General features: G+C 47.8%; 1 protein-coding gene across 1 annotated transcript in view; it reads left to right on the top strand.

Annotated features, from left to right (window-relative positions):
* Positions 1 to 12,570, top strand: part of LOC311601317 (uncharacterized protein) — a 318,508-nt gene that overhangs the window by 116,913 nt on the left and 189,025 nt on the right. The window lies entirely within an intron of this gene.

Here is a 12,570-nt window from a genome sequence, read left to right as displayed (position 1 = left end):
CAGATGGTTGTGAGTCACCATGTGGTTGCTGGGACTTGAACTCAGGACCTTTGGAAAAACAAACAGTGCTTGCTCTTAACCACTTAGCCATCTCTCCAGCCCCATCTCACTGATTTTTAAACAGACATTTGTTATACAGAAGTAGCCAGGATGCCAACATGAGTCTTGTTGTGCTCATAGGCATCAGACACAGCTATCTGCCCAGAAGCTTCCCTTCCTAGCACAGAAGGGAAATGGTTCCTTTTGCTGAAGGGGAACTAGGTGCCTTTGGACCTAATAGCCCAGAATTTGCTGACCAAAAGGGGCAGCATGGTCTCTTCTGTAAGTGCTTCTCAGCTGAAGTTAGGTTTGGTACTGGAGGCAGTGACCTCAGAGTGAGTCAGCAGGCAGGACAACCAGAGGACTGACTGCCTCTATGCTGATATCCACTAACACAGTTTGACACCTGAATAGGGCAAGGGGACACTCCCTCCTCTGTGTTCCCTCAGGCATGGCCACTTCTGTTGGCAGGATCTTGTGGGGCCTTTCTCTAGAAGCCTCCATCCTATCCAGTGAGTGCCACTTCCCCTCCCCCACCCCAGACTCTCAAACTGCACAGACAGGCACAAGAGCACCAAACCCCAGGTTTGCCTGGCCTGTCCTTAAGCAAAACCCCACTGCAGGACATGTTGTTGAGAAGCAGCAGAGCATCAATGTCAGTGGAGTTTCAGGGCACACAGGGCATGTGACCTGGGCCTCCTCACTGACCTCACAGCCTAATAACAAGAAGGGGAGGGCCCAGGAGGAGCAGCACAGAGCTTGCCACCTGCCTGCCTCCACACTCAGGAGAAAGGAGGAAGAGTGGGTGGCAGGAGGTGGGGCTGGCCTAGCACTGCCTAAGACCCTCCAGGAGGGAGATCACAGCCACAGGAGGGCAAAGGGCACAAACTCTGCTCCAGAGGTTCCTTGTTTCCTTCCCTTGGAGTGGATTCCAAGACTTTCAGTCTTAGGGACCCCTGGTGGGCTCAGCGTTGTGGTCACCAGGCAGCACAGGCCTCCAGCTCACAGTGTCCTGGCCATGCATTGAGGTTCAGGCCGAAAGACCCCCACCCCAGGTGAGGGGGTGCTCAGCACCACAAAGTACGATTGGTCAGGCATGAGCCAGTTGCTCATGTAAAACTGTTGAGGGAAGTTTACAACCATCCACTCAGGTGCCTTTGTCCATCCCCTGACTCATCTATTCTTTTCTTTTTCTTTTTCTTTTCATTCTTTTCCTTGTTTCTTTCCTTTCTTTCCGAGACAGGGTTTCTCTGTGTAGCCTTGGCTGTACTGGACTTGCTTTGTAGACCAGGCTGCCCTGGAACTCACAGTTCTCAGCCTGCCTCTGCCTGCCAAGTGGTGGGATTACAGGCTTGGTTTTCTGCAAACAGGCAGTTTGTGAGATCAGCACAGCAGGCTGCTCTAACCATTAGGGACACCATTGGATCAGGCTCATCCTGAGGACCTCTAAGGAGGGCAGGGGCAAGGGTCCATAACAGCTGGCCCAGAAAGAAGTCAAAAAGGAGTGTCAGGGTTGGGCCAGGGCTGAATGGAGAAGGAGTCTATGGGAAAACTTGGAAATAAGGATAGGGTGCCCTGCAGCAGGAGGACTGGTGCTGGTCTTGTGGGTGGGGCTGTGACTGCTGAGGTCATTAGTGGTGGGTGGGGCTTGTATGTTAGGGTGGAAGGGTGGGTGGATCTGGACCTAGTAAGAGCTAGAGAAGGAAACTCTGTGCCCTTGGGAACAGGCACTAGAAGGGGGACCATGGGTGGGGGAGGGGCGGAGTCCTGGAGTGCTAACAGCTGAGGGGGGAAGGTAGGCTGACTCAGGCAGGGGTGTGAGGGACAATCTGCATCTGCATGGGGTCCTGCCCACCTGATTACTAGGGAGGAAGGAAATGGTGAGGTGTTGGGGGCGTGGCTATGGATCCTGCAGTGTGGAGGTAAGGGGCTGCCAGGCTGGGAGGCTAGGTGCTCACTTACAAAATTGGGCTGGGCTCAGGATGTTGACCTGAGTGGAGGGAGGGTCACCCTAAGAGCAGGATGGGGCTGTGTGGGTGTATACTAGTGTGGGGTTGTGAGAGCTGACTGAAGAGTGGTGGGCTGAGCTCTCTTGCTGATGCAGGGCTTGATTGAGGTCATGCCTTTCACTAAGTGCTGGATTGTGTTAGTGTAACTTTTGGTCCCTACTTAATGTTGCCCAGAACCGCTGAAGGAGAAGGGGGCCCAGGGCTGTTTCTGCTGTGGCAGTTGTTGTGGGCTGGGCTGTGTGAGTGGTGAGATAAGTGAGCAGGGAATGCAGAGCACCAGGCCAAGGCTATGATGGGAGTGGTCACTTTCTGAGGAGGGGTCAGAAGGCTGAATCCTCACTTGACCTTCATTTGGCAGAGAACACCTGTAGCAGTGGGGCACTGTGACCTGCTGAGATAGAGTAGTGGGTGGGGGCTGTGGTTGCAAAGGTCAGGGAAGGGCAGTGGGTTTCAACCTTCCTAATGCTGTGACTGTTTAACACAGTCCCTCATGTATTTTCTTGCTATTTTACAACTGGAATTTTGCCACTGTTACAAATGTAACCACAACATACATAGCTGGTGTGTGGGTCCTGACCCACGGGTTGAGAACCTTGTTTGTGGCGGGAAGTATTGTATGTTCTTAGGGAGAAGGTGTGAGTGCTGAGCTAAGGGGCTGTAGATGTGTGTCTGGGGGGCCGGGACAGAAGTTATCTCTGCTGGGGTAGCTTGTGCTGTAGGTGTTGTGAGTGGGGCTGTGATAACTTAGGTAGTAGTGGTAGGCTGGGCTTGATGCTGAGGTGCAGCTGAGGCTGATGTTGTAGGCATAGTGGGCAGAGCTCGCAAGCCCAGGTAGGGGTTTCAGCAGTGACAGGTCTGCCTCCTGTCTTGTCAGCTGATGGACACATTGAGGGCTGGGTGAAGTGTAAAGCATTAGCAAAACTACTGAATGCAGTGGAGAAGAGGGAGCCTGTTTGTGTGTGCTGCAGCAACTCTTGTGGGTGGGGCTGTGAGTGCTTTCCTAGGTGGGCTGCATTTGAATTGGATATTTCCAGGAAGGGCCAATCATCTTACCTATCACCTTTTTGGAATGCATATTAAGTGTTCAGGAATCCAGCTCTGGTTATCTTAAGTAGGCATGTTTGGAGTTACTAACAATGTTATGTCCAAATTTTGAGAGACTCTCTGAATAGACCACCCAAGAGCCAAGTCCAAATGCAGTGGCAAAGTTGTATTCATATTGCAGGTTGGAACCCAGGACACACCTCCAATGCGCTGATGCAGCAGGTGAAGGGAAGTGGCCTGGAGTCTTATTTGAGAGGGGTTTGTTATAGGTTTTAGACAAAGAAATGGGTTCTACAGTACATGATTGGATGACATCTGGGCAGAAAAGCTGTAAGCAGAGAGTTACAAGACTTAGAGTTTCATGGTTGGGTAATAGATGTAGGGGGAAGTTGGCCTATAGAAAATGTTGGCTGAGGCAGTCCTGGGGGCATTAGGAACCTTGACCTGGCCTCTCCTAATTGGTTGTTGCTATGTGCCAGACACCCTGCTGCTCAGCTTGACCAGCAGAGAGTGTATTTGGACTTTCCCAAGGTGAGCTGATTGAGTGGCCAGTGAACATTGTTTCTGTTTAGGCTAGTGTGTGCTTAGTCTGGAATCTGGGTTCAGCCTTCGGATAGGTTGAACACAGAATGGAGTTTCCTTTGCAAAATGGAGTCTCTTTTTCAAAAGGGAGTTTGTTTGGTCCTTACAAACAAGATAGTTTAGACTGAGGGTTTTATTTTATATTTTAACCCGTTGGTGTGTGTCTGCAGATGCAGGCAGATACCCTGAAAAGCTTATTCAGTATTTGTCAGATAAGCCATTCAGTTGTAGAAAAATATAGTTATCTGTATCCTACATGGCATTAAACAGGAAACTATAAAAACCCAACATCTATAGGAACTCAGAAAATGCTGACACCAGGTTGTTTCAGTTTTCTTTAGGGATTTTTTATTATTAATTTATTCTTGTTATATCTCAAAGGTTATCCCATCCCTTGTATCTTCCCATTCTTGCCTCCCTCCCATTTTTCCCTTATTCCCCTACCTTATGACTGTTCCTGAGGGGGATTTCCTCCCCCTGTATATGCTCATAGGGTATCAAGTCTCTTCTTGGTAACCTGCTGTCCTTTCTCTGAGTGCCACCAGGTCTTCTCCTCCAGGGGACATGGTCAAATATGAGGCACCAGAATACGTGAGAAAGTCATATCTCACTCTCCACTCTACTGTGGAGAATGTTCTGACCATTGGCTAGATCTGGGTAGGGGTTTAAAGTTTATGGCCTGTATTGTCCTTGGCTGGTTCCTTAGTTTGAGTGGGACCCCTGGGCCCAAATCTGCCTATCATAATGTTCTACTTGTTGGTTTCTAGGACCCTCTGGATCCTTCTACTTTGCCATTCTCCCATGCTTCTCTCATCTAGATTCCCAACAGGATGTCCTCTCCTCTCTCCCAGTTTCCTAGTAAGTGAAGGCTTTTGTGGGACATGCCCCTTGGGCTAATATGCAGGTATAAGTGAGTATATACCATTTGAGTCTTTCTGCTTCTGGGATAACTCACTCATTATGATCATTTCTAGCTCTACTGTCAAGAGAACAAAGCAATAGCCTACAGACTGGGAAAAGATCTTCACCAACCCTACATTTGACGAAGGTCTAATATCCAAAATATATAAAGAACTCAAGAAATTAAACACCACCAAACCAAATAACCCAATTGAGAAGTAGGGCTTGGAACTAAACAGAGAATTCTCAACAGAGGATTATCAAATGGCTGAGAAACAGGTAAAGAAATGCTAAACCTTCTTAATCATCAGGGAAATGCAAATCAAAACAACTCTGAGATTCCATCTTACACCCATGAGAATGGCTAAGATCAAAAATTCAAGCGACACTACATGCTGGCGAGGATGTGGGGAGAGAGGAACACTCCTTCATTGCTGGTGGGAATGCAAACTAGTACAGCCACTTTGGAAATCTATCTGGTGCTATCTCAGAAAAATGGGACTAGGGCTTCCTCAAGACCCAGCTATTCCACGTCTTGGAATATACCCAGAAGATTCTCTAGCACACAACAAGAAAATTTGCTCAACCATGTTCATAGCAGCCTTATTCATAATAGCCAGAACATGGAAACAGCCTAAGTGTCCATCAATAGAAGAATGGATAAAGAAACTGTGGTACATATACACTATGGAATACTATTCAGCTATTAAAAACAAGGAATTCCCGAAATTTGTGGATGAATGGATTGAGCTAGAAATGATCATATTGAGTGAGTTATCCCAGAAGCAGAAAGACTCCAATGGTATATACCCTCTTTAGAGATTTTTAACAATATTCAATAAGACTACAAATCCTGTCTCAGAGACCCTGAGTTCAATTTCCAGCAACTAACCATGTGGTTCACAACCATCTGTAGTGAGATCTGGTGTCCTCTTCTGGCGTGCAGGCACACATGCTGTCTAAATAATAAATACATCTTTAAAAAATATTTTTTTCTTTAAGATCCTAAAGTACAGCTTATATTTTAGCTCTTTGAAGTCACATAGTGTCTTTCCATGGGCTGTTTAGCTTTGTTTTCTCTCTTTGTCCTAGTGTCAGATGGTCTCCTGACCCAGAACTGGAATGTTCAAGGGAATTTTAAAACAAGCATGCTTGGGTTGTGAGACTGGGTGTCTAATCCAACTATAGAGCCAGCTCTTTAATAGACTAGTACAGCATGAAACAGTAGAATTTCAACCAAAATTCATGAAAAGAGATGGGGAAGAATATGCCATTCTCACTAAAGGAAAAGCCTACCACAGGGCATTCCAATTCAGAACATCTTTGAACAATATACAAGGGCACACACCTTTATTTAAAAAAATTAAAAAACAAAACAAACAAAAAGCAACAAAACCCGAACAAACCTGTTATTAAAGCACACGACGATGCAGACACCACAATTGTGGGAGAATTCAGTGCCCCACTCTAACCAATGGACAGATCACTGAGGCAGAAACAAAACAGAGAAATAATGAAACCAACAGATGGAATGAATCCCGTGAACCCAAATTTTATCTACAGAACTTTTCACCCAAAGCACAAAAGAATATTCTCTCTTCTTTGTGCCACATGGAACCTTCTCTAAAACTGGCAGTATGTAGTCAGTCACAAAGCAAACCGTAACTTATACCAAAAAAAAATGAAATTACTCATTGTGCTTTCTCAGAACACCATAGATTAAGATGGAACTCAACAACAGAAATAACAAAAACCCTACACAATCATGGAAAATGAGCAACTCCCTACTCAGTGACAACTGGGCCAAGGAAGAAATGAAAAAGAAATTAATGACTGTCTAAAATTCAAAGAAAATGAAGGCACAACATTCCCAAGCTTATGAGACACAATGAAAGCAATACTAAGAAGAAAGTTCATAGCACTAAGCCCCTTCATACAGAAATTGGGGAGAATCCATACTAGCTACTTAACAGCACCTCTGGAAGCTTCCACAACAAAAGAGGCTAACACACACAAGAGGAGTAGATGGCTGTAAATAATCCAACTGAAGCTGAAGTCAACACACTAGAAACAGAGGATAATACCAAGAGTGAACAGAAGCAAGGATCAGTTCTTTAAGAAAGTCACCAAGATAGACAAAAGACACACATTTAGCCAAACTAACTAAAAGGCAGAGAGAAAATATCCAAATCAACAAAATCAGAAAGGAAAAACAGAACATAACAACAGACACTGGTGAAAAAAAAACCAAAGACATGTAAGGTCTTACTTCAAAAAATCATGGTCTACAAAATTGGAAAATTTAAATAAAATGGACATTTTTTTTGGTAGATTGGTAGATTCCATTTACCAAATCTAAATCAAGATCAGGAAAACAAGTTAAATACCTCTATAACCCCTAAGGAAAAGAAGTAGTCATTGAATGTCTCCCAACCAAGCAGGAGGAGGGGAAAGCCTCAGGGCCAGATGATTTTAACTCTGAATTCACTGGGACGAAGATTAAGAAATAGGCCTAAAGGGGAGACCAGGCCTAATAAGGCATATCTGACCAGCTGAGGTGGAAAGAACCAGTCTGGCTGCAGGAGGCCAGGGAGGGTCCTGGAATCCTGTGTTTGGACAAAGTAACTCTGTCAGTTCTCAGTTTGAATCTTGACACATTGACTTTTGCTCAGATGAGCTGGGTCAAGTTGCTCAATGTAAGTCAGGAAAGAGGCCAGAGGGCTCAGAATGAGAGCCCTGCCCAAGGCTGTTTGTGTAATAGCAGTCCTGGGAAGGCTTTGTGAGTCCCTGCCTGTGTGCTGGCCTGGAGTTTCCTTAAATAGTCCCTGGACTTCTCACCTGGATGTGTCCAGCCTGGGAACTCACAAGCCTCACAGATGTCTCCAGCTCAGGTCAAGTTCCTCCCCTCCATGAGATCCTAAACCATCTCAGGAGAAGTGACCTGCTGCTGTTATCCATCATCGACCTAGGGGCCCTGGAGGCAGGGCGGGGGACCGATCTTGCTTAACATGCACATGACTCAGCTATGCCTATGTAAAGAAGGGTTTCCTGAAGTACACCTAATGTGCATTCATCTTACCTGATCCTCCTGACATCTTCCCTTTCCACCAGAATGAATCTGGCCAAAGACTCCACCGCCCCAACTTTCATCCTGAGGTACTTTAAGTAAGAAAGACACTTCCTGCCTTGTGGGGTGGACACTGGGACAGAGACGATTGTGCCACCTATTTTTCTTAGCTTCAGATAGGCACAGTCCTTGGGGGAAGGTCCAAACTTTGAATCCCTTTTATCCTACAAAGATGGCCCCAACTGCTGATATGATTCAAATCCTAGGTACTAATCATCAACACCAGAGATACCTCACTCACCCTAACTCAAGATGCCTAAGAGAGGCCATCCACAGCAGCTTCCCCTTAGAGCTCCACAGGAAACAGAATATGGGTATAACATTTTTTTCTGTTATATGCATTGCCTGTAGGCCCTGCTAGCAATCAATGAAGACACACACGTGTTATATTTTAAAATAGCCTTAGTAAATGTGGGGCAGGGCAGATATCAATCCTCTAAACTACCTCCCATGGTGGTGCAGGCATGGGATCCCTGCCTCAATCCCATGCCATCTGCTTCCTATAACTTCTATCAAGCTACCTCGCATCCATAACATCAAATTCCTCCTAATGTTCTTCATCTGTGCTGATTTCTCTATCCACTCAGGCCATGTGCTTCTCCTCCATTTAGCCCATGGCTGCCTTCTTCTCCTTTCCTTAGGTCTCTTTCCTTCCCCCTCTTGGCATTCCTGCCTTTTTCTTCCCAGGGTTCCTCTCTCTCCTAGCCCCACCTGTGTCCTCTACCCTGCCCAGGTGGGACAGCTTTTTATTAAGAAAAAAGGTGGGTCACAGAGACAGCAAGCAGTGATTAGCATCAAAGTACTTCAGACCATCCCCCAACATAACAGGCTCTATGTGGTCCCTGACTTGTGGAGTTGGCTCAGTCCCATCAAGGTTTATTGCTTATTTTAAAATTTAAATGTATTAATTTATTCAGACTACAACTCAGTTGCTATCCTGTCACTTGTATCCTCCCATTCCACCCTCCTGCTTTCACTCTATTCACCTCCCCTAGGTCTGAGACTAAGCTGGACATAGGCTATCAAGCCTCATCTTGGTAACCTGCTTATTCTTTCTTTGAGTGTCCTCAGGACTCCCCACCAAGGGGTGATGGCAAAAAATGGGGCACCAGAGTCTTACTGTGCTTGCTCACTTGGATGGATGGCCGATCATGGATACCTTCTCTGCTAACCTCACATTGCTCCCTCTACTGCCTTGGTACATATACCCTTCCCTCACCAGGAAGGTTCAGCTTCCTGGGGAGGAGACTGGAGTGAAGACAGAGCCCATCTGAGCACCCCTAGTGTGTTTCTCATGACTGGCAAGAGGAGCAGGGGTCCACTCTTGTCTTGGGGATTCTGAAGGATGTCCTATTGACTCCTCACAAGTCCCCTGCTGACCTCCATCAGTGACATCCATGCTTCAGGTCAAGGACAGCGATGATCCCCGCCTCAGAGGTCCCCAGAGCAGGAAGTCAGAGGTGGCATCTCTGGTCCACAGTCTTCCCCACCACCAGGCCCAGCTGACAGTAGGGAGAGCTTATTTATGTGCTGACTCAGAGGTCTCCTTGCTCCTCCTTCCGGCCCTGCTCCCTTACTTCTATGTATCTTAGGCCTTTCTCCCTGGGACAAGTCCAGCTCTTCTGTCACCTCAAGTACTGCAAGCAGAAGCAAAGATGCCTGTGGAGAGCTGGGAGGTGCCGTGCCTTAATATGGCATAGGCTTCTGCCATCCTGATGGCAAGCGCTATCTAAGATAAACAAGTCCTTATATGGCAAAAGGCTGTGCAAGGGTAACTGGTGATCTGATGACGAGCAGTCCTACTCTGACCTATGAGGAGGTGGCGCCTGGCATGAGCTGATTGGCCCTTGAGTTGTACTTAAGCTTGGCCCTTCCCTTCTTCGGGGCCATTCCCACTGAGCTTAATCCTGAGTAAAGATCTCCAGAAGAAGTCTGGTTGTTGGTGTCTTATTTCCGCTGGACGGTGCAGCGCTGACAGATGCCCACAGGAACAACATCTAGGACCCCCGTGGCTGAGGGAGTGTGGAAGCCCTCCTGTGCTGTGTAGACCAAGAACATGGGCCCCGCTCAGTGTCAGGCTGCACTACCACTATCTAGAGCCTCTATCTAGGAAGTGATTCTCAGGTCCAACCTGTGCTGTCAGTTGGCCCTGATAGCCTGGCCATCCTACCACCCCTGCCCTGGTTAACCCAAAGGGTAGATGAGGATCTCATTCCTGTATGTCAGTGCTGAGACATCTTCTAAGCACTCACAACCACAATCATCACTTATAACCCTCGCCACATGTGCTGACCCTGAGGTCGCAGAAGGCAGATGAGGACGCTTTCAGAGGCAATCACTCATACAAGTCAGCCTTAGTTTCCTTCACCACTGATAAACCTATACACAGTAGCTTGATTATCCCAGTCTGTCTGCTTGTCTGCCTGTCTGCCTGCAATGCATGTCAATCTGTGGATCAGTTTCCCAGAAGCACTCAGAGCACACAACTTGACTGACAGACACTTGGTCCTCTTCTCTTTCTGAAGTCCCCAAATGGCATCATGCACTGAATGCCTGGAGAGGAGTGGGATCGACCTGCTCTTCCAAGGAAATACCATTTGGGTGCCTTCTAGATGGGGTGGGGCTTCTGCTGTCATGCATGTCTCAGGTCCTACATACATGCCGAATGCTAAGCCACTGTCAGGAGTAACTGGACCTCTAAAAATAGCTCCTGTGTGTTTGTCTTCAGTGCCCTACTGGGCAAAGGGCTGACTCCAGCAACTGGGAACCTGTTTGGCACAGTGTTCCCTCACCACAAGGGGACAGCTGTGGGGCCCTCTCTCTGCACTGTGTCTTCTGCCATCCACTCTCAGGTCTGACTCTCACCCTGGGGATGATGGGATCCTCTTTCAGGGAAACCAGATCATGTGACCCAGATGATCTGAAGTGCTTGTTTCTGGACCAGAGCCAGCACAGTCTGCTCTCAGGCTCCTGTGCTAAATCCCCAAGGAGGAGCCCCTGGACACAGCCCTCCTGGCTGGCCTGCTAACCACTCCATGAAGCAGCACTATTTGTGGCCCACCTATCCTGAGAGAGGCCCCTTCAGCCCACCCTAAGCTCTCGCCCATATGCTTCAAAAGAGAATTGAGGCTTTCTCCTTCCAGGAATCTCACAAAATGGCTCTGAGACACCCCAACCCCCAAGGTCCCTGATGCAGATGGGGATGCAGAAGCATGGGGAGCTGCCCTTTCTTCCTCTAAGTCACATGAGACTTGTTGCCAGACCCACAGCAGGATACACTGCACTTGGCTGTCAGTGGCCATGGACATGTGTTGCAGCTTCTGAGACTAAGTCTGATCTTCAGTCTTGACTAAGTCCTGGGGCCTCTTTCTAAGTCCTGGGGCCTCTTTCTTTCTGGGAACCTCTCTAATGCCTTCTATCCACAGAGGCCCCTGATCGGGAAAGGAGGGGTCTCACTGCCCCATGTTGGTAGCTGCTGGGTGCAGCTCACCAGACCATCGGACCCTGATTATCTGAAGTTGTTGTAACCAGACCAGAGCTCCCACAGTGCACTCTCAGGACCTGTGCGTACCCTACAAGCTACTCACTCATCTTTTCCTCTGGGAGTGCCTAAAAATGATGTCTCTGCTGGGTTCCCCAGAATGGAAGGAAAGGGGGTTCATCCATACAGTGTGAGGCATTTGGGCTAGGCTGACCACAGGGACAAAGCTGTGTGACTTCCACACGCCTGGTACTCAAAGAGAGACCTTTAGGGTCCCTGCAAAGTGCCTACCTGAATTCAGAAAGATCAGAGTGGCTTTCTCCATTTGAGAAACCTCACAAAATGGTGTGAAGAGGGGACGTTCCCAATGCTAGGATGCCTGACAGTTCCTCATCTGGGAAGTGGGGACCTGACTGTGAAACTCTAGGTGCAGTTCCTTGAGGGGAGAGAACCGCAGAGAAAGGAGGGGCAGGGGACAGCCAAGCAGCCAGAATGAAATTTCCTGAATAAACTTTACTAAATCCTCCTGCTTGTTGGACACATGTTAAGATCTCGGTCACAACTGCACTAGAGAACTGAGCTAAAATGCTATCTTCTGGTTGGGGGGGACAGATCACAGGAAAACATTGGAAGCTGCTCATGCCTGAGGATCTGTCTGATTACCTACCTGCAACCTGCATAAATAGTGGGATGCAGCAGCTAGCACCTGATGCAGGAATCCTAGCACTCCTTTGGCAAGATGGCAGGAGAGGCAGGAGAATGGGCCAGAATCTCCCAGACAGCCAGCTTGGACTGCATACTGCAGCAGCAACAGAAGCCAATTACGTACCAACACCACAAGGTGGAAGGAAGAGCCAACTTGAGATATATCCTCTGGCTCCCCACCAGCACTGAGGCATGCATGAGTCCTCCCTCACACTCTCCTATACGGGGATTGAAATGTGTTTTTGTCTGTTTGTTTGTTTTTTAAAAAACAAATTGGCCTGGTACTAGAGCTTTGCTGAGCACTTCCTGATTTTGCAGGAGGAAGGTTCAATTTCTAGCACTGACATGCAAACTCACAAGCGTGTGGAACACTGCTTCCATGAAATGTGGCATCCTCTTCTGTCCTCTGGGGATACCAGGGACACGTGCAGAACACTTCACATGTAGATAACACACTAATACACCCTTAGTAGTCATCTCTGTCTCTCCTGACTAGAGAGGTGGAAGAGGCCCTGCCAAGAGCTCTAGGCCTCACCTTCCCATGATTCTACCCTGTGTGTGTGGAGGAACACGTGCAGAGGGCAGAGGTGAACCATGCCCTACACGTGCTGTGTCCTCTGTAACTCTAACACCAGGAGAGGCTTCCTGTCTGCACACTTTTCCTTTCCTGTTTGGGGGTGATG

The sequence above is a fragment of the Acomys minous genome (genome assembly GCF_964271855.1).
Source record: "Acomys minous genome assembly, chromosome: 7".
In the NCBI taxonomy this organism is placed as follows: domain Eukaryota; kingdom Metazoa; phylum Chordata; class Mammalia; order Rodentia; family Muridae; genus Acomys; species Acomys minous.
Note: the sequence above shows the minus strand (reverse complement) of the source record. Positions and strands in the feature narration are given on the sequence as shown.